Genomic DNA, 23,780 nt, shown 5'->3' with positions numbered 1-23,780 from the left:
CTGGCAAAACCGCTATCTTTGATCTTTAAGGATTCAGTTATATCAGGTATGGTTCCCAAAGACTGGCGTATAGCGGAAGTAGTGTCTATATTCAAAAAGGGAAGTAAAGCTGAACCAGGTAATTATAGACCAGTTAGTCTTACATCTATAGTGGGGAAAGTATTGGAAGGTATTCTAAGAGATAGTATTCAGAAGTTCCTTGAAGTCAATAAGGTCATTAAAAGGAATCAACATGGGTTTATGAAGGACAGATCCTGTCAAACCAACTTACTTGGCTTTTATGAAACAGTAAGCGCAAACCTAGATCAGGGTAAAGACGTGGATGTAATCTTTTTAAACTTTGCCAAAGCGTTCGATACTGTACCACACATGAGACTTATCTACAAGCTACAAGAAACAGGGCTAGGAAGCACAATATGCACTTGGGTCAAAAACTGGTTAGATAATAGGGAGCAGCGCGTTGTGGTTAATGGTTCTTTTTCAACTTGGACTGGAGTGCTAAGTGGTGTGCCGCAAGGCTCAGTATTATGACCGCTATTGTTCAATATTTTCATTAACGACCTAACAGAAGGTCTAGAGAGCATGGTGTAAATTTTTGCAGATGATACCAAATTGTGTAAGGCTATAAATACAGAGGAGGATGCCGAGTCTCTTCAGAACGACTTAGTTAAATTAGAAGCATGGGCAGCCAAATGGAGAATGCGCTTCAACACAGACAAGTGTAAGGTAATGCACTGTGGTAACAAGAACAAAAATTACACCTACCTACTAAATGGGGTAAAATTAGGGTATTCTGTACTGGAAAAGGACTTAGGTGTCCTCATAGATAGCAAGCTAAGCAGTAGTACCAAAAGTAGGACTGCAGCAAAGAAGGCTAATAAGATATTAGCATGCATAAAACGGGGTATTGATGCTAGGGACGAGAGTATTATACTCCCGTTATATAAATTACTAGTGAGGCCACACCTTGAATACTGTGTACAATTCTGGGCACCGTACTATAAAAAGGATATCCTGGAGCTAGAAAAGGTACAGAGGAGGGCGACCAAACTAATTAAGGGCATGGAGACGATGGAATACAAGGAAAGGCTTGAAAGACTAGGCATATTTACATTGGAAAAGCGGAGACTAAGAGGGGATATGATCACATCTACAAATATATAAGGGGACAATACACAGAGCTTGCGTGGGACCTGTTTTTGGTTAGATCAACACAGAGGACTCGTGGACACTCGCTCAGGTTAGAGGAGAGGAGATTCCGCACAATACGTCGTAAAGGCTTTTTCACGGTAAGGACAATACGTGTTTGGAATTCCCTGCCCGAGGGAGTTGTAATGGAGGAATCTGTCAACACCTTTAAGAATGGGTTAGATAAATTCCTAATGGATAAGGATATCCAGGGGTATAGTGCATAGTCATGCATTATAGTTACTATAAATAGGGATAAAATGCAACGGCTGACAGCAGCATCAGTCAGAAATTTTAGTCAAATCATCATGCATAGGAGACCACAAATAGGTTGAACTCGATGGACAATTGTCTCTTTTCAACCTCAGATACTATGTTACTATAATACATAGAGCCTCCTAGTGACTACTGTACAACAAATACAGCATCTTAGTGACCTCCATGCAATACAGATAGAATCCCAATTACCACAACACAATAAAGAGAACAACCATGTGAACACCATACAATGCAGATGATATGGCTCCGCTAGGCAGCTAAGGCAGGAGGCTACCCTTAAGATGCGAGCACATTACATCTCAATAGGAGGCGGCAGGACCAGGCATGTCGGGTGGCCTTGCCCTGTACTGGCACTCCACACCCCCCCTTCCGCACACTAGATCAAGGAGTTCTAGTTTTGTGATTTTTCACAAAATTACAACTCAATCTTAATTAGGCCCACTGTTTGTCACATATTGGGGCAAAAGCTCATCACCTATTGGGGATATATTGCATGATAGGTGGTTTTATGTACCTGTATATATGGCTAACAATGGTATCAATCGGACAACTGTCCTTGGCCTCAAAATAACAATAGTCTTATCATCCTAACAGTATGATGATGATCAGCCGCCCAATTAGCAATGTGTTCAGCCTTGAATTATAATTATTCAAATTAAAAGATATATATTTTTATTTTAAAAATATACTTTTCTTTCTTATCTACATTGTAGGAGGTATTTGTTGCTCATTGTGTAGGGGATATACACACCGACATGACATTGGCTGCACACTCTCAGCACTGGTCATTCTTCCTCTGCATCTCTCACTGGTTTTTATCATCTGCCAATCCAGGTCTATGTAGCCTTTAATCTGGCTCTACCTATGGCCATGCTTATTACTGCCCATCAACAGGCAAATGCATGGATAGGTTCAGTTGCTTCCCTTGGCTGCTTGTGGTGAAACACAGATATGCAGTCACTCAGGTCTGCCCAGTGTTACTGACTGCAATTTTCTAGGTGTTAGTTTATGGTACTTGGTGATGGCTCCTACCTCACTTGGTCATTAGTTTTGTTGCTTGGTCATCTGCATTTCCATGTGGGGCTTCCTCCCACTCTCACTTATTGCTAGTGAGGCTATTTCTGTAGATGCATGATTTTCAGACATTAGTATTTTGGAGTTTGGACTGCTAAAAATATTATATTCATTTTCTCCTGGTGTCTATGTTCCTAGTGCGCCACTCCACCTCTAATATGTCCAAAAAGCTCCACCCATCACAGACTGCTGGGTCTCTTGGTCTGGGTTCTCCTGCAGGTTTACTTTAGATCACCATCAGCAGCGGCAGCTGCCAGGACTTTCAGGCAACACTCCAATGCTTCCTTCTCATGCCATTACCTCAGTGGGCTCCACAATGGTCAGTGAGCACCCTTTTATAAGTGCTGTCCCGCGAACATCTTTTTCTGAAGGGGCCATGAAACACTCTCTCCAGCAGCGCTCAGTGAACTAGCACTTTCACTTGTGCACTAACTCCTGTAAGTGCTGTAAAGTGTCCACTGTCACCAATGTACATTAGACATGCTGACTGCATACACAGCTTTCTTTAATGGAGAGTGTCACATATTATTGATACAAGTGTGATATCCCTTGGTTGGTGGTATCAGTGCCATATCTATGGTAGGGCAGATGGTGCTTAGCACACCACATTTGTGCTATGGGCACATTGCCTGCTGCTATCCCAATTGTGAAGTTGTAGTGCTGGCCGCTGTAACTCTGAGAGCTGGTACGGCATTGAGTCTCTGTCATGTGGCATAAGTACGGGACTTCTGAGGAAAAAGGTAGCAGATCACATTGCAAATGGGAACAGTGCAGTGTGGACACACTCCCCACACCATCTACTGTGTATAAGTGGCTCTTACTGTGTGGTGTAATTAAAATAACAGGCACTACTGTGCAGTGTAATGTGAATTGGTACTATTCTGTGGCCATGCCCCTTCCCCGTGAAGCCAAATGCCTTTATTTTGTAACTGTCCCTGTTAAAAATCGGGAGAGAGAAGAGGCACCAATTTGCATTTCGCACAGGACACCAAAATGTCTAGGTTCTGCCTTTAGGCATCGATATGGAGGAGATCAGTTGCCTTTTGAGCTGCACAACTAGGACTGGATTCTGGCTCCCATTTTATTCTCCTTGAGGATGATGTGGAGATACATGGGGTCTATTCATAAAGCAGAGAAAAGCCATGTTTTGCATTAAACAGGGCTTTTCTCTGCCTCCTGCTATTCACAGAGCAGGTTACTCTGGAGAAACTGACTTGAATTGACTTCACCAGTGGCACCCCTGCTCCGCGGCTGAATTGCATCACCATACTTTAGTAGTTCGGGTCCCCCATCTCAGGATTTGCGTAACCTGAACTGCCGTACGGAGATGGCAGGGAAGCTCAATGCTTCCCTGCTCTCTGTCTGCACCCAGTGTTGGCTCCATGCCTCTGACCTCCCATCGGCTACTGCGGCCTTCCGGAAGATCAGCCAGCAGCGCATGCACAGAAGGACCCGCCCTGCTAACTTCAAGACCTCAGAGGAGCACTGCTGGAAAAGAGAGCATTGCTGGAGCCCTGGATATTATTATTATCCTTTATTTATATTGTGCCACAAGGGTTCCGCAGCGCCCAATTACAGAGTACATATGCACATAATCAAATACAGCAGTGTATCACCAGAAGGGTGAGTATACATGAATTGCTACTTATCACAGCTATACATCGCATTGGACAGATGTGATGTATAGTGATATGTAACAATTTTGTTTCCATTTTCTTTATGAATAGACCCCAATGACTAATAAGTTAGCCACTGTGGGCACTGACTAAATGTATAACATGCTGGCCATTGTGCAGCAGGGGATGCTTTTATGTAAGCTAATCAGTTTGCTCCCCCTTCCTTGCTAACAATTTCCCTCCTATTCTAGTTTGTTACCAAATATGTTGATGACCAAATTAAATGCCATAACTGTTGCCTATCATTTTATTTATTACGTTTAGCTATTAATTTATATTAAATGTGGGTATTTCAGTTTAAGAGTACAGAGGGTGTGTCCAAACTCAAATTTAAATTGCAGTATAAAAGGAAAGCTCTCCAGAAAATGTGAGCTACATGCAAAAACAATCAGTATTTCATCTGCATGGAAACCAAATGTATTTGCACTAGAGATGTGCACCGGAAATTTTTCGGGTTTTGTGTTTTGCTTTTGGATTCGGACGCGTTTTGGCATAACCTCCCTGAAAATTTTTTGTCGGTTTCGGGTGTGTTTTGGATTCGGGTGTTTTTTTTTCAAAAACCTCTCAAAAACTAAATCATAGAATTTGGGGGTAATTTTGATCCTATAGTATTATTAACCTCAATAACCATAATTTCCACTCATTTCCAGTCTATTCTGAACACCTCACACCTCACAATATTATTTTTAGTCCTAAAAGTTGCACCGAGGTTGCTGGATGACTAAGCAAAGTGACCCAAGAGGGCGGCACAAACACCTGGCCCATCTAGGAGTGGCACTGCAGTGTCAGACAGGATGCCACTTAAAAAAATTGGCCCCAAACAGTACATGATGCAAAGAAAAGAGAAAAAGAGGTGCACTGTGGTCACTGGACGGCTAAGCTAAGCGACACAAACACAATATCACAGGAATTATTCGTTCTAATCAATGGTATTATTGGTCCAAATCACTGGAAGAAAATGACAAAATCACAGGAATTATTCGTTCTAATCAATGGTATTATTGGTCCAAATCACTGGAAGAAAATGACAAAATCACAGGAATTATTCAGTCTAATCAATGGTATTATTGGTCCAAATCACTGGAAGAAAATGACAAAGTCACAGGAATTATTCGTTCTAATTAATGGTATTATTGGTCCAAATCAGTGGCGTCACAAGGGGGGTGCGGCCCGCTCCCGGGTGTCACCCGCCGAGGGGTGACACCAAAATGCCGTCTCCTGCAGAGTGACAGAAGCCGAGTGCTGCACTGTTATATTATGTGCAGCACTCGGCTCCTGTCACTGTGTAGCAGCCAGCACTGCAGGGACAGCACCTCCCGGGAGTCAGCCCTCACCTCCCACACCCCCCAGTGAAAAAAAAAATGGGTGCCGGGATGCGAAGCCCCGCCCCCTTTGTGTGCCTGCAATGGTCTAAAACGGGTTCCGCCCGCGAAGCCCCTCCCCTCTATTTAAGCCACACCCATTCCCGTGAAGCCCCACCCCCTTTATCCTCGCTGCCGCACCGGGTGTCACAGAGGTGAGTGACGCCTCTGGTCCAAATCACTGGAAGAAAATGACAAAATCACTGGAATGATTTGGCAAGATCACTGTAATTAATAATTAATTATAAATCACTGATATTAATTGGTAAAATTTCGCTATCGCCTGCCTAGTGAAGTGGAATCTAGATGGGATTTTGTACCGGGGACACAATAACTTCATCAATTGTCTAAATCTCAATGCACTAATGGAGGAAAATGGGCGCACGTCTAACAGCGCACTGATTATACTGAGAACTGATTATACTGATCAATCACTGATTATACTGAGCACTGATTTTACTGAGCACTGATGATACTATGAAGAACTGACACTGAGCAGCGAGAACAGCACTGGAATATTGTACTGTAGTATACTGATCACCACAATGCTGCACTGTACTACTATATACTGCTCACATCAATGCAGCACAGATATGGATACTTGAAGTGACACGGAGCTGCAAGATACAGCAATGGCCTACTGTACTGTACAACTATATACTGTTGGTCACCAAAATGCTGCACTGTACTACTATATATACTGCTCACAAAAATGCAGCACAGATATGGAATGGATACTTGCAGTGACACAGAGCTGCAAGATACTACAGCAATGGCCTACTGTACTGTACAACTATATACTGTTGGTCACCAAAATGCTGCACTGTACTACTATATATACTACTCACAAAAATGCAGCACAGATATGGAATGGATACTTGCAGTGACACAGAGCTGCAAGATACAGCAATGGCCTACTGTACTGTACAACTATATACTGTTGGTCACCAAAATGCAGCACACTGAGCACAGATATTTGCAGCACACTGAGCACAGATATGGAGCTTTTCAGGCAGAGAACGTAGATATTTGCAGCACACTGAGCACAGATATTTGCAGCACACTGAGCACAGATATTTGCAGCACACTGAGCACAGATATTTGCAGCCCACTGAGCACAGATATTGAGCTTTCAGGCAGAGAACATAGCCACATCCTCTCCGTTCAATCTCCATTGCACTAGTAAAAATGGCAGCGATGCGCGGCTCTTTATATAGAATATGGATCTTGTGAGAATCCGACAGCGGGATGATGACGTTCGGCCGTGTTTGAGTTAACCGAGCAAGGCGGGAAGATCCGAGGCTGCCTATGGAACAGTGTAAAATAGATGAAGTTCGGGGGGGTTCGGATCTCGACGAACCGAACCCACTCATCTCTAATTTGCACATCTTGCATCGCAGCATGGTTTGTCTAGTAATATACTTTTTTTTGCTTTACTCCCAATGCAGTATCAGTCCCAATATGTGAACAATCAATGAATAAATCATCTATTACTGTAGGTTCATGAATGATTTCACAAACAACAGAAGAGCAAATAAAAAATATTATCAAGTGAGGCACTCACATATAGAAACAAGACATTTTTTTTAATAATTTACTCACATAATTAAAAGACTTGCAAAATATGTGATGACAAATTGTTGTGTTTAGATTGGATCAAAAAATTGATAAAATTAGTCATCTGGTCATACTGTAGATAATTCAAGTCAGATAGTAACTCTAGATTCCCAAGACGAGATGTACACTATCTCTTAGGTACAACATTGATATAAATAAAAAAGTATGTGTTACTTGTCAAGGCTTATTTATCATATACAATGTTAGAAGAAAATTCATGAATTGTTATTTAATGCAGATATCATAGATAAACAGAATGTGTGACTTCAAGCAACATTAACCAGCTGTTGTGCAGTATACAATTTATGGATGATTATATAACATCATTTTTAATAGTAATTTGATTTACTGTGAAGGGTAATGGTAAAGTATGCTTCAAGTGTGGGCATTATCAGCAGAGCAGTTCTGCCACAAATGCGGTATGCGGTATGCTATAATGGATATACTACATCATATATAATTCATGACACTAAGAGAACATGGCTTACTACAAGGCACCCATTAAAATTCTAGGTGCTATTTTTTCTCTTCCATACCTATTAAGTGGTGTGGTTACTATAGACTCATCACAGGTGTCCCCAAAAAGTTCCAGAACTTTATGCAGTGGATGGAGAGGGCTTACTACCTTGGAGTCCATGAGGAGGTTAAGGATGTTACTCTTTCTAACAACCACCATTATATTTTCCTCTCCGCCCTACTTAAGCAGGTAAGGACCCCAGGAATCTGATATACTTCTATCTCTCATTGCAACACCAATTTAAAAAAAAAAGAAACATTTTTTCATTACATAAGGTACTGCATCCATTTTACTGCTCTTTCATTTAATAGCATTTGCTAAATGACCTATTGTTAGAATAAAAATAGTCCCTAAAGGTAGTAAATAGATTTTCTAATAGATTTTCTTTTGAAGCTGAACATCTAGACCTCAAATGCATCTTAAGAAACTTTCGCTAAACTCCATCATCCTGTATTCTTTTTTCAGAAACTACGAGTAATTGGATTATCTGCTCTACTGAGATGTATGTCCAATAAATTAATTGAATATGTTTTATATAATATTATCTTGGGCTTTTCTGCTTGAGCTAAAAATAAATCTGATCTCAAATGACTGACATGAATTAAATTGGTTTTAACTATCTGCCATAATTTATTATTTTAATATTGTTTTGCATTTGTGGCTGGAAACTAATTAAAGTTCCCAAACTACTGCTTCATTTCCAATTGCTATATACAAAAGATATAGGTGGTCATTCTGAGTTGATCGCTTGCTAGAAGTTTTTAGCAGCCATGCAAACGCTATGCCGCTGCCCACTGGGAGTGTATATTAGCTTAGCAGAAGTGCGAATGAAAGGATAGCAGAGCGGCAGCAATTTTTTTTGTGCAGTTTTAGAGTAGCTCAATACCTACTCAGCGCTTTCGATCACTTCAGACTTTTCAGTTCCTGTTTTGACATCACGAACATACCCTGCAATCGGCCAGCCACGCCTGTGTTTTTATTGGCACGCCTGCGTATTTCCAAACACTCCCTGAAAACGGTCAGTTGACACCCAGAAACGCCCACTTCTTGGCAATCACTCTGCGGCCAGCAGTGTTACTGAAAAGCTTCGCTAGACCTTGTGTGAAACGACATCATTCTTTGTAATAGTACGACGCGCATGCGCATTGCGCCGCATACGCATGCGCAGAATTGCATTTTTTTGCCTCATCGCTGCACAGCGAATGAATGCAGCCAGCGATCAACTCGGAATTACCACCATAGTTTTATGACAATGAGTTCTAATAAAACATCTGTCCTTATTGGTAAGGTGTATTGTTCGGCGCTGTTGAAGTTTAGAATCTAAAACAATGCAATGTAAGAATTAACACATACAGATCAGTGCTGAATTATTAGCAGCATACCAATACTATGGGCTGATACAAAGTTTGAAGTAAAGTGAATGTACATTCTCAATATGCGTACTTCTTTGCATGGGTAGCAAATATACTTGGTTTATTACTAGTCATCATCATCATCATACTCAGTGTGCACTGCTCTATACTATGTTATGTGCAACAGATTAATTTCTTAGCAGCTGTTTATACAGTTGTACCCATGCTCATCTTTGCTGCGATGCAGCATGCTGCAACATGGCTTGCTGCATGGCATGCCTAGCTGCGCTATTCACAGTCAGCAATCGCTCCATTAATTCCTAATGGAGTTAAAAGTACGATCACTGGCAGTAATTGTCACAGACCGCCCAACAATGCAGCATGCCGCGATACAGCATTCCGCATTGCAGCAAGATGAGTATGGCTACATCTGTACATTTACTGTATGTGCTGGTCTGTATAGCCTGCATTTGTGAAAACACACCCTAACTAAACTGTGCCCATGTGAGAAGATTTACCATGTTCCTTTTCCACTTTGGCCACAACTGTTACTGTGTTCAGAAAGCATTCTCACACTGATGTGCACTTATTTTCTGTGCATGGGCAGAGCAAATTCATAAAAGAAAAACTCTGCAAACAGATGTATGTTTTGCAGTAATGCAACTTTGCATTAGTTCCTAATCTCTAGGGGATAGATTTACTAAAGTGCGGAATCTAAAGACTCTAGTTATTATCTTCTAGAACTTGTTATGTAAATACAGTAAATAGAATCTGATTGTTTGTTATGGGTAGCATTTCCATTTCTAAAATCATGCACTTTAATAAATACAGTACACCCATAAATCTCTAATAGGTAAATTTTAGGAATGAATTGGGGCTTTGTGCAAGGAAGCCCTCCCTACCCAAAATAATTATAATTAAATCAACACCAGTCTCTGTACAAAATGCATTCTACTCAAAATATGATATTGTGGCTAATTCAGTAAGGATAGCAAATTCTGCTAATTAGCAAAATTTGCTATCCTTTTGCTTGCATGCTGGGTGCTGCCCAGCATACTGACCGGAGCCTCCCCCCCTTCGACAAGCAGAAATAGTGATTGCTTCACAATTTCTGCTTGTCAGCAGAAACTAAAGTTGACTCCTGCCAGCGCAGCTTAGCTGCGACCGCAGGAGTCCCATTACCATTTTACCTGTCGCGGGAGCTGAGTGTGATGTCAGGCAGCCGCCGCGACCACTCCCCAGATATGCCCCCATTTGTGCCGCACCGCCCAGCATTTGAAACGACCCGCCCCTGCAACGCTCCATTTCCTCCCTGGAAATGGAGCGTTGCCAACCCCCCTCCCGCCCCGCAACAGCCTCTGCCTGATTGACAGGCAGAGGTGATCGCATTTTCTGTGGCCCACCACAGAAAGTGCGTGTGCATGTGCAGTAAGGGGGCTGCGCATGTGCCCACAGGCCCACCACAAAAATTCTAGTTGGAACACGATTTGCAATCCAACCTGAATTAGCCCAATTGTCTTAATACAGGGCCTAATTCAGATCTGATCGCAGCAGCAATTTTGTTCTCTAATGGGCAAAACCACATGCACTGCGGGGGAGGGGGGGGATATAACATGTACAGAGAGAGTTAAATTTGGGTGGGGTGTGTTCAAACTGAAATCTAAACTGTAGTGCAAAAATAAAGCAGCCAGTATTTACCCTGCACAGAAACAAAATAGCCCACCCAAATCTAACTCTCTCTGCACATGTTATATCTGCCCCCCCCCCTGCAGTGCACATGGTTTTAACCATAACAGAACAAATTTGCTGTTGCGATCAGGTTTGAACTAGGCCCACAGTATGTTTATTACACATGATGTACTATGCATCTTTTGTAGCCACATGGCATGCTGTTTCCATAGTGACAATTTGTTCGAGGAGAGCATTCCTGCTGTCTCCTCATCGGATCCCATTGCCATAATAACAGAGTTACATTCACTGCACACGCACCTCCTCTGATGTCAATTGGCATTTTGCTCATGTGTGAACACGCATTCTTCTTGTGGACTAACTTCCATCACACACCACTGCCACCATTCACTGCCAATATTAATTGCCAATAAAAGGGTTCAAAGTCATAATGAATACAGTAAACACAATATTTTTGTAAGGAGAGATATCATAACAAGATTCATTCTCCAACCAATTTTCATCTAATCTCCATTGCCTTTTAGTCCCAGCCTGGGTTATTAAAATGTATGCCCCAGTGTACATGTCTAAGCTCCTGCCACTTACATTGGTAATGGCAAGTAATTGGTACTTGGAAATACACCTGGGCATTTGGGGACATTGCCTGCAGGAAAAGAGGCCAATAGGTCCTAGTAACCTTGGAGACCAAATATGCATATGCTGTCAGCCAGCAGTCTTTCTCATCTAATGACTCCTCCCCGAGTGCTGTAAAATTGTAGGAATCCATGCTAGATGACTGCTCTTCCATATGTGCACAACCTTTAACCTTGGAGAGTTAATGTGGTTACTGACTTTTGACTTGTACCTGAATATCCCTCAACCTACTGATATTATCATACAGCAGATGGTCCATGCAGCAGATGCTGGTTGTAGCCTGTAAAATGTCTGGGTAATGTCATCATTCAGCAATTGCCTTTAAAAGTTTGCAGCAGCTTCAAGAATATAGAGCAGTAGATCAATTTGTCATGCCACAAACTGAAACAAGAGATAGTAACCAGGTGGATTTCCACCCTTATTTGCCTTAGTGACTGGATAAAAATCAACTAGCCATACAAATGTACATACTGTATGAACCCATGAGATAGAGGAGGGACATGTTACCTATTGCAGCAAACTGGATAACACTTTTATGAAAGCTGCTGATAGACAGTACCAGCCTGAGTCAGTTTATAGCCTTAATTAGACTACTGGGAAACAGCTAGAGAAGTTGAAGATGAAAATTAGCCATTTCTGACTTGTAGATCAAGTACTTTATTCCCCTGGCAAGGACTAAAGTGTTTGCAATATTTTGCAAATGGAAAAGTAATTTACTGTAGGCAACCATTCTTGATCAAATATGTACTGTAAGTCCTATGCAAAGTCTTTATTTCCAACTGACACAGATCTTAATTGATGCAATGAGCTCCATACTCAAGTGGCACATGACACAATGTCTCTTGCTTTAGTTTCTCATGCATATGCTGCTGCTATGAAAATACTGACCTTTTCTGAAAAGACACACTGGTGATGATGATGAGTCAAATCAGCCCACAACATTAAAACATTATGACATCTTTTCTGTCAGGCTTAAAATAATTTCCCACATATATTGATATACCATGGCTCAAACTAATACAGTATCATCAACAGAGGATTGCTTTATCTCCTTCATGCATAGATGTCACTATAGTGGACAGCTGTTTTAAGTCATTATCTCCTATACAAACTATACATCACTAATGCACTGTGTCCTCTTCTTTGGACCTCTGCCAAAATTAGAAGTTTTGCCACCTATAGTATTGGCAGAGTTTATTTCTTACAAAAACATTAAATAAATATATAAACAATAGCAGATAAAAATTCACTGGCACAGAATACATCATAGATTTGACTAAAAACTGTTTAGAGAGCTGTGCATGTAAAATAAATAAATTCAAAGAAAGTAATGTTTAGAGCATAATATGGCAGATGTTTTGCTCAAATACTCTATTTATTTTTTTCACAGTTGATGTAAAATCATATATCCACTTCAGTGGACATCATGCAAAACAAAAATCTATACTGTTTCTGGAAAATACCAAGAAACACAATAAAAACTATTTGGAAATATACCAGACACTTTCTTACAATTTGACTTTACTTTTTTCCCCCCAAAAAAACAACTTTCACAGTTAAAATACTGTTTCACAATAGTAGAGAGATTTTTAGGTTGTCCACGCAAGTGGACACATGTGTTTTTATAATCCCTGAAGACTAATAGAAAAACATAAATGAAAAATATTGCATTAGGTCATCATAATGCATGAAAGGGTTAATGATGATGTACAAATTAGCATATCACATCGTCCCTTTGAATACTATTGGCTGGCAATGGTGTCGGTCCATGCTGATCCAGGGTGGCAGGGTGTCCCTGTGTGTGACTCTCTACAGTGCTCTGATTCCACTGAGTGTCCTGAACATCAGAGTTCCCACCAAAATGTTGGCATGGGTGCTGTCATCTTGGATACAGTCAGTTGACTCTCTACAGCCAACCTAGACGCTGCTTTAAGACCAGCTGACAGTAGCTTCCAATCGGCTTCTACTCAGTGCTATAAAGGGGATTTTCTGTGAAGACCAAATCACCAAAACAATGTCACTTCTGATAGGGAGACTACTCAGTGCTGTGGTCCCAGTGTACCTGCTACCAGCCTAGTCTGGTAAACTAATTCAGGGTGGCTCCAGGCTCCAGATCTAGCCTGGTAATTAAGGGACTTAGGGCCTAATTCATAAGCAAATTTGTTAGCAGTTGTGCAAAACCATGTGCACTGCAGGGAAAGGGCAGATATAACATGTGCAGAGTTAGATTTGGGTGTGGTGTGTTCAAACTGAAATCTAAATTGCAGTATAAAAATAAATCAGCCAGTATTTACCCTGCACAGAAACAATATAACCCACTCAAATCTAACTCTCTATGCAAATGTTATATCTGCCCCCCCTGCAGTGCACATGGTTTTGCCCAACTGCTAACAAATTTGCTGCTGCGATCAACTATGAATTACCCCATTAGTCTCAGTAACACTATCCTGGTTCCAGTCCAGTTGCCTACTCCGGTTCCAGTTCAGCTCCAGTTAATATTCCAGTTCATGTCCAGTATCAGTTAGTAATATGGTTCTAGTCCAGCTCCGTTTATTATTCCAGTCCCAGTTCGGTTCCAGCTAGTATCCCAGTTCCAGTCTGGCTTTAACTAATATTTCAGTTCCAGTCTGGTTTCAGCAAATATTCTGGTTATAGTACGGTTTCAGCAACATTCCAGTCATGATCCAGTTCCAGTTGTCTTCCAGTTCTGGTTATCACCAGTTCCTGTTCCTCTACAATAAAGTTTATCTCTACTCAGTACATGCTTTTGAGCAGTCCACTGCTAGTAGAACTACATTACCAATGAGTCATCATAGCAGTATTCAGTACTACTTTTTTTTCATGAGCAAGAGCTAGATCAAGCCTCCCCGCTTTATCCAAACACCCACAGCTTCAGCATCAGCACCCCACACCATTTTGAGCCAAACTCAACCCTCGGGTGTGATGGATCCAGCAGAGGACCAGTCTCAAGCTGCAATACTTGTGCATGGCCTGATGTCTCACCTGGAACATCAAGAGACAACAGAAGGATGTGTGATACAGTTTCTGCAAGTACTGTCCAGTCGGCTAGATAAGCTCCAAACATCTCTCTTTGGCTCTGGATCTTATAGTACTACTCCTTTAAATCTACTTGCATCCACTCATTTAGATTCATCTAGTCCCCATGTTCAAACTCCTCAAAGGGGCTATCCATTCAGTTTCCATCCTGACAGACCACAATAACTTCCTGTATCTCAAGTCAGACCAATTTCTGAATCCAAATTCAAGCTTTCGTTTTTGACCCAGAATGTAAAATCCGAAGGCTGATGCTCTCTCATGCTCCCTATAGCCAGAGGGTGAAACCACCTCCATTGAGGGGCATCCTGTTATCACCCCTATGACTTTCTATATGGTTTGAGTGAAATCCTCTCCACTTGTAGTAAAGACATTTGTTAAGCCCACGCTCTCTGAAAGAAGTTGCTTTACTGGACCCACTCATGTTGCTTCACTGGTCACACAGGCATCTCCAGATCCTATTGGTGGCCTTCCCTTAAACAGTATGTCCATGAATTTATCACTTTCTGTGCTCAACTTAAGATACTTCACCAAGCTCCTGCTGGTCAACTCCACCCTTTTTCTGTGCACCATCAGCCATGGACCCATTTATCAATGGATTTCATCACCAATCTTTCAACAATTATAACACCATCTTGGTGGTTGTTGACCGGTATACCAAAATGGTGCATTTTGTTCCCCTCTCTCATCTAACTTAATTTCCATAGTAGGCCCAACTCTATGTTCAAGAAATTTTCATAACTTTTGATTGGGGGTGCAGTTTTCTACAAGTTCTGGTGATCCATGTGCTCAGCTCTACAAATCAAACTCAATTTATCAACTGTGTACCACCCCCAGACCAATGGCCAAACTGAAAGGGTCAAACAGAACTTGGAATCCTTTTTTCATCTCTATGTATCCTCCTCCCAGAACAACTGGGCTGAACTACTTTCCTGGACACTACTCTGTTTTTTGAGACTAATGATCTTCATCTCACAGTTGCAGAGTTCCAACTTCTTTCAGTCTCACAGTTTCCTGCAGCAGGCCAAACTCTACAACAGTTCATCAACAATTAAAAAAAATCAGTTCCTCTATTTTGAAAGCTTCTGTTAGATACGAAAAAATGCTGACAGAAAGCATTGAGCTATTCCCAGTCTAAATCAAGGAGATTTTGTCTTGTTTTCCACCTAGAATTTCAGGTTAAAAGTTCCTTATATGAAATTTGCACCTTCCTACACTGGACCCTTCACTATTGAATGATTAATGAATCCTATGACATTCAAGATCAAGATACCACCATTCCTGAGAATTCTAAACTCTTTCCAAATTTCATTATTGAAACCTCTGGTCCTAAATCGTTACCTAAAGCACCCAAGGTTCAGACTCAAAATGGAATAGAAATTGAAGTTGCCAAGATTCTCAAATCCTGAATTCACTATAGGTGACTTTAGTATTTAATTGACTGGAGAGGTGACTCTCTGCAGTGCTCTGATTGCCAGAGTTCTCACCAATATTCCATCATCAGTGCTGCAATTTGGATACAGTCAGCTGACTCTCCACAACCAATCTGTGGAGCTTTATGTCCAGCTGACCACAATTTCCAATCAGCTTCTACTCAGTGCCATAAAGGAGACATTCTGTCAAAACCAAATCACCAGTTCAAAATCACTTTTACTAGGGAGACTACTTAGTGCTGTACTCCTGGTTACTGTGACTCTTCACAGCTTCAGTCCATTCACCTGCTACCAGTCTATTCTGGTAAACAGCATGCTACAGCCTACATATCCAGCCTGGTAATTAAGGGACTTTCTCTCAGTAACACCAGTCTGGTTCCATTCCAGTTGCCTAGTCTGGTTCCACTCCGGCTCCAGTTAGTTATCTGATTCCAGTCTGGCTCCAGTTAATATTTAGGTTCCAGTCTAGTTCCAGCTATTAATCTGTTTCTAGTCCAGCACCAGTTAATATTTCGGTTCCAACTAGTATCCTAATGTTTCTGTCTACTCCATACATGCCTTTAGGCAGTCCACTGCTAGTACAGCTACATCACCTACAAGTCCATCTTGCAGTACCTACAGTATTACTACTTTGTGTCATGAGCAAGAGCTCGATCAAGCTTCCCAGCTTTATCCAAACACCCATAGCTACAGCTTTAGAACCCCACACCAATCCAAGCCAAACTTAATCCTCAGGTGTGACACAAATCTTATTGGAAGATCTTTTCTGCCAATTAGATTAAGTAGAGACTACTGTCACAGTGGATTAAAGAAGGCATGAGTTAATTCTATGCAATGAAGATACAGTATTAACTTCATTGATGAGTGTGATGATAAGGAGGCTGATGTCATCAACTTTCAACTGTGATGATGATTAACAACACTGTTATCCTTAAGTCCATTGCTAGCTTTGTTAACCAAACCACCAAGATGTTTTCTTTTGTAGGGCCCAAACAAGCTTCAACCACAACAGTGGCAGTACCGGTTCTGAAGTGCTTGGTTTGTTAAACTCTGCATGTCCTTGTTAATACATAGCATAAGGCTAGTTCAGAGGAGCTAATGGGGTGATTATCAAACAGATCTCCATAGTCCTACAAGAACAGAAAAAGACAATAGGAAGCGCAAATTTAATCTGTTTGTAGATTTTACTATATGATTATTATATATTAAAACACAAAATCATACCGGCCAGTATGCATAAATTACATATATTTAAGAATCACTATAAAAATAACCTTAAGAAACCACAATGTATATTCCCATCAAATCTATATTAAATGTACTTCAGGTGATACTTTGTATTACCTCCACTGGTAACACACTTGCTGTCTAGTGAACATATACCATGTAACCAATTAGAAGTGCACTTCTACGACCCTTTCCTATATATTTGGTATTTGTCTGTGATTTATATACTGCAGTTAAATGTCTTGTTATCAAACAATTTAAATGTCACATGCAATAGTTACATGTATTCCTGCATGGCCATGCAATATGTTTGTGGATAATCCGAGCTCTTATGCACAAATCCAAGTCACAGCGTGATGGTACTTAGTGAGCAAACCTGTCACGACTCCCAGCAGGGTCAGATATTCGTCCTCCCGGCTATTGATCTCACTTTCAGCCTTGTCTGGAGTTCATGGAACAACTCACTTCGGATTATGTCCCTCCCGGCTGTTTGTGTAGCCTCAGCCTTATCCGGAGTATACGTACACTTCTCCTCCTCTGATCACTGTTAGCAATGGGTCAATTATCAGCCGGCCGGCTAGTAGGTATGCAGCACTCTATCCCGTCAGTGGGAGAAAGAACACAGACGCGTTTCCCCGCCTTCCAACCTCGGCGGCTTCCTCAGTGTGAATGGCTCTCCCTGACCGCACGGCTTTTTAAACACAGATATTTTGCACAGCCCATGCTGGCGCTAGCGTAATGCTGCTCACGCCTCATTTCGACAGCTGTCACCTGTACTTGTATATAATTACTTAGCTCCTTAGTTAGATCACAATGCCCCATCTAATCTCATCCTTATAGCCGCATCAATTACACTTATTCCTGGTTATAATCACTTAAGCCTCCAGGTACTATGTATGACTATTCATATCACACTAAAAAACAATATACATGAATACATACAGGTGATTTAGCTTATTTATTCTGCATCACTCTTTGCTATCCCCTCTATTCAATTTAAGTGGAATATATATTACCCTTCAAAGTACAAGACTTATCTCTATTGTCTACTCTAAAACATATTTACATATATCTAGAGAGTTATGCCCATAACATATGTATATAAAGATAAATATCATTTTTCATTATTCATTTTTCATTATTCGTTTTTATAATTAATTCATACTTACTACGTATGCAACAATAAAATAATAAAATATCCTGACACATGAAATCTTGATTATATAGCCCCCCATTTACTTTCTGTATTGCATTTCATTTATACTTCCATTGCACAAGGGTTCCTCTAAAATGGATGGTATATAATAATTTACTCAGATCTTTATAATTATACCATAATATGTAGATATATACCGATGAAGTATGGGATATAAATATCTTTTTAATTCCAGATTTGATCTTTATATCGATTTTTATTACTTCCTATTATAATTGTCTAGATCTATTTACAATACATATGATTAAATTATATCTGCATTTTTATACTCCATTAAGTTCTATCATATCATTAAGACCTGAAGGGACCATTGTATCCATTCTAAATGTCCAATATGCTTCTCTTCTTCGGAGTCGGTCAAATCGATCACCACCCCTATCTGTTGCCTTAATATGTTCTATACCAATCATTTTAATATTTTCTACCTTGGAATTCTGACAGTTCACAACATGATCTGACAATGGATGTTTTGCTCCTTTAACAATATTTCTCCTATGCTCTATATATCTGACATGAAGGGTCCTAGTGGTTCGGCCTATATATTGTTTACCACATTGGCATGAAATAAGATATATAATGTAAGTAGACATGCAATTCATAAATTCATCTATAGGGAATATTTCTCCTGTTCTAAAGGACTGAAAACTAGAGCTTTTCCTAGGTACATTTTTACAGGATAGACAATTTATTTTCCCACATTTATGATATCCAACTGGTTTGATCGGGAGCCATGTATTTTGCATACCTATTTCCAGTTTCTCTTTATTCACATAGTGACTAGGCACCAGTTTATTTCTTAGGTTATCCGCCTTTCTAAAAATGGTAAGTCCCTTTGGATTTACCTGTGGTTTTAAATATTCATCTAGGAGTAGCTGTGATGTATTATTTCTTATAACTTGGCTGATCTTATGTGCACAACTATTATACTTTGTAGCAAATGCTACACACCTATCTTCATTTTTCTTATCAACCTGACTCCAATCCCTTGGTCTCAGCAATGACTCTCTATCAATTCCTTCTACTTCTACCATTGCTGCCTCTAATAAATTCTGTGGATAGCCCTGTTCCTTGAATGACTCCATAAGTTTTTCTGCTTGTTCACGATATGTAATTATCGAGGTACAATTTCACCTCAATCTGACAAACTGACCCCTGGGAATATTATTCTTCCAGCATCTCTTATGAGAACTGTTATAATTTCGGTATCTATTCTGATCAACCTCCTTTATATATGTTTTAGTAATTAATTCATCTTCCTCCACTGATAGCTCTATATCCAAGAAACTAATTTTAGTGTTGCTATAATTGAATGTAAATTTAAGACCATAATCATTAATATTTAAACTATTAGTGAAAACATGCAGTGCCTCCAAACTCCCACCCCAAATTATAAACAAATCATCTATAAAACGGCCATAGTAGACCAGATCCGCCCCGAGTCCCGCACCCCAGATGTGTTGTTCTTCAAATGCTCCCATATACAGGTTAGCGAAACTCGGAGCGAATCTGGCCCCCATAGCCACACCCCGTGTCTGCAAATAATATTTAGTGTCAAAGATAAAATAATTATGTGATAATATAAATGTAATTGCTGTTAATAGGTAATCACGTAGAGAGTCAGAGATATCTCCCTGTTTTAAATATCTATCAATAGCTTTAATTCCTTTTTCGTGCGGTATATTTGAGTACAATGCCTCAACATCGCATGTTATAAATAATAATTCTTTTTCCATGTTATTTGATTAATATCATTCAAAAAATGCTTAGTGTCCTTTAAATGAGATCTCAACCTCTCCACATGTACCTGTAAAAAGTGATCAACAAAAAAAGATAAGTTGCTGGTAAGGGACCCCACACCTGAAATAATAGGTCGCCCAGGTGGATTAATTAGTCATTAATGTTTTTTTGGCAAATAATAAAACGTGGCAGTGATGGGATGTGCACAAACTAAAAAGTTAAATACTTCCTTGGATATAGCTCCACCTTCAAGAGCTTCATCTAACAGTTCCAAATATTGTTTTTGATATAGGGCAGTGGGGTTGGAATCAAGCCTGCGATAAAAATCCACATCAGACAACTGTCTGTAGCATTCGACAGTATAACTCTCTACGTCCAGGATCACAACCCCACCGCCCTTATCTGCAGGTTTGATAACAATGTTTTTATCACTTTGCAATGATTTTAATGCCTTCCTCTCCCCAGGGGTCAGATTATCACAATACTTGAAATCGTCTGAGTTCTCACAGATCTCCCTAAAACTCGCCAGGGTTGATCTATACAAACTATCCACAAATGGACCCTTGTATGACAAGGGATAAAAGTCAGTTTTCTTTTTAAAGGGATTAGTTTTAATATCATAGATTGGAGTCTCTCTTTCCATATTTTGATCATTTGTAGCACCCTCCTGTTCCAGGCATTCAAGGACCTCCCTCATTTTATCATCATCTGCATCCAAAATTATAGGGATCTCGTCACTTTTGCTTTTTTTCAAAGATTTTAAAGCAAAGTACCTTTTCCTACTCAGAGTACGCACATAGCGATTCAGGTCCACAAATAACTGGAACAGGTTAGGTTTTGCTACTGGGGCATAATTCAAACCTTTTTCTAATATTTTAATCTCCTCTACCGTTAATACTTTTTTTTGATAAATTAAATATGCCCTTACCTGTTGTTACCCCTTTTACCTTCTGCGTGGTGTTTTCAGCCTGTTTTCTTCTTCTCCCTCCTCCCCTACATCCTCTGCTTCTCTGTTTCTTTCCCTTTTTCCCTGATAATTTGATATCCGCCACATGTTTGTTCCTATCCGCCTGTCTAAAAAACGCTGGTCAGGTGTATGTTCTTGTTCATCCTCAGTTTCTGATGGTTTCATATTCCTACCCCTCCAACCATCATTAGTATGATCTTCTAACACCTGAAACCTATTCCTATGTGCGAAACTGGTTTTTTTTATAATTAGTAGCATTATCATTATGTATAAATCCTCCACCCCTTCTATAGTTATTTGATTTTTCTCGATACTGTGTAGAGTTATATTGTCTATACGTTTGTCTTTTCCTACTTTGTTCTCTTGGTGTACCTTGATTGTACTGATAATTATATTGATTTTCACCCCTCTTATAATTCCGTGATGATCCATTTTTATAATCTCGAACATCCCTTTCCATCTTATGTTCCTTTCTATCCACTAGGGATTCTTCAAACTCCATTAGTTTTCTGTTAACTTTGAAATCCCTTTCCTTAAATTCCCCTAGTTTTTCATAACCCTTCAATGCCAAATGAACTTCTATTTCTACCTGTATTTCCTTTACACGTTGTTCCCTGTATTTAATTAATAATTGCATAAGTTTTTTAGAGCAATCATCCAATATCACATTCCACTCCTCCGTAAAGGTTTTATCTTCCCTAAAGGTGGATTCTTTAAGAATCCTAAGACCTCTAGGGATAAGTCCACCATCAATATACTTCTGTAAAGAAATCTGATCCCACCAGTGTTTTGTCTCAGACATGCAGAGGTTCTCCAATTTATTGAACAACCCATGCATCTCCGACCCTCCACCTGTACCTTCATCGTTAATAGCTGATCTATTACCTCTCAAATAAAGATCTCTCCTTTCCATCCTATTAGCAATACATGTCAAATGTGTCATGACTATATAGCAACCAGTGATGCTTATTCAAAGGAATCTGAATAAATCTGCACACAATTTAAATTACTCTTTATCTACAAACAATAAAGGCAGCCCAGATAACCAATTCTCATCAAAAAAACAACAACAACAAAATCCCGGCGCCTTTATTGCCCAGAAAAAATCTAGCAGCTTTCCCAGGGGTAATTGGTTTAAAAACCCCTTATACCAGAAAAAATAGAGAAAGACAATAGTAAGCGCAAATTTAATCTGTTCGTAGATTTTGCTATATGATTATTATATATTAAAACACAAATTCATACCGGCCAGTATGCATAAATTACATATATTTAAGAATCACTATAAAAATAACCTTAAGAAACCACAATGTATATTCCCATCAAATCTATATTAAATGTACTTCAGGTGATACTTTGTATTACCTCCACTGGTAACACACTTGCTGTCTAGTGAACATATACCATGTAACCAATTAGAAGTGCACTTCTACGACCCTTTCCTATATATTTGGTATTTGTCTGTGATTTATATACTGCAGTTAAATGTCTTGTTATCAAACAATTTAAATGTCACATGCAATAGTTACATGTATTCCTGCATGGCCATGCAATATGTTTGTGGATAATTCCGAGCTCTTATGCACAAATCCAAGTCACAGCGTGATGGTACTTAGTGAGCAAACCTGTCACGACTCCCAGCAGGGTCAGATATTCGTCCTCCCGGCTATTGATCTCACTTTCAGCCTTGTCTGGAGTTCATGGAACAACTTACTTCGGATTATGTCCCTCCCGGCTGTTTGTGTAGCCTCAGCCTTATCCGGAGTATACGTACACTTCTCCTCCTCTGATCACTGTTAGCAATGGGTCAATTATCAGCCGGCCGGCTAGTAGGTATGCAGCACTCGATCCCGTCAGTGAGAGAAAGAACACAGACGCGTTTCCCCACCTTCCAACCTCGGCGGCTTCCTCAGTGTGAATGGCTCTCCCTGACCGCACGGCTTTTTAAACACAGATATTTTGCACAGCCCGTGCTGGCGCTAGCGTAATGCTGCTCACGCCTCATTTCGACAGCTGTCACCTGTACTTGTATATAATTACTTAGCTCCTTAGATCACAATGACCCATCTAATCTCATCTTTATAGCCGCATCAATTACACTTATTCCTGGTTATAATCACTTAAGCCTCCAGGTACTATGTATGACTATTCATATCACACTAAAAAACAATATAAATGAATACATACAGGTGATTTAGCTTATTTATTCTGCATCACTGGTTGCTTTCCCCTCTATTCAATTTAAGTGGAATATATATTACCCTTCAAAGTACAAGACTTATCTCTATTGTCTACTCTAAAACATATTTACATATATCTAGAGAGTTATGCCCATAACATACGTATATAAAGATAAATATCATTTTTCATTATTAATTTTTCATTATTCGTTTTTATAATTAATTCATACTTACTACGTATGCAACAATAAAATAATAAAATATTCTGACACATGAAATCTTGATTATATAGCCCCCCATTTACTTTCTGTATTGCATTTCATTTATACTTCCGTTGCACAAGGGTTCCTCTAAAATGGATGGTATATAATAATTGACTACCCCTTTTACCTTCTGCGTGGTGTTTTCAGCCTGTCTTCTTCTTCTCCCTCCTCCCCTACATCCTCTGCTTCTCTGTTTCTTCTGTTTCTCTGTGAGAGCAATAGCCGGGAGGATGAATATCTGACCCTGCTGGGAGTCGTGACAGGTTTGCTCACTAAGTACCATCACGCTGTGACTTGGATTTGTGCATAAGAGCTCG

Source organism: Pseudophryne corroboree, chromosome 1 (assembly GCF_028390025.1).
Source record: "Pseudophryne corroboree isolate aPseCor3 chromosome 1, aPseCor3.hap2, whole genome shotgun sequence".
Taxonomy (NCBI): Eukaryota; Metazoa; Chordata; class Amphibia; order Anura; family Myobatrachidae; genus Pseudophryne; species Pseudophryne corroboree.
This window is presented reverse-complemented; position numbering follows the sequence as displayed.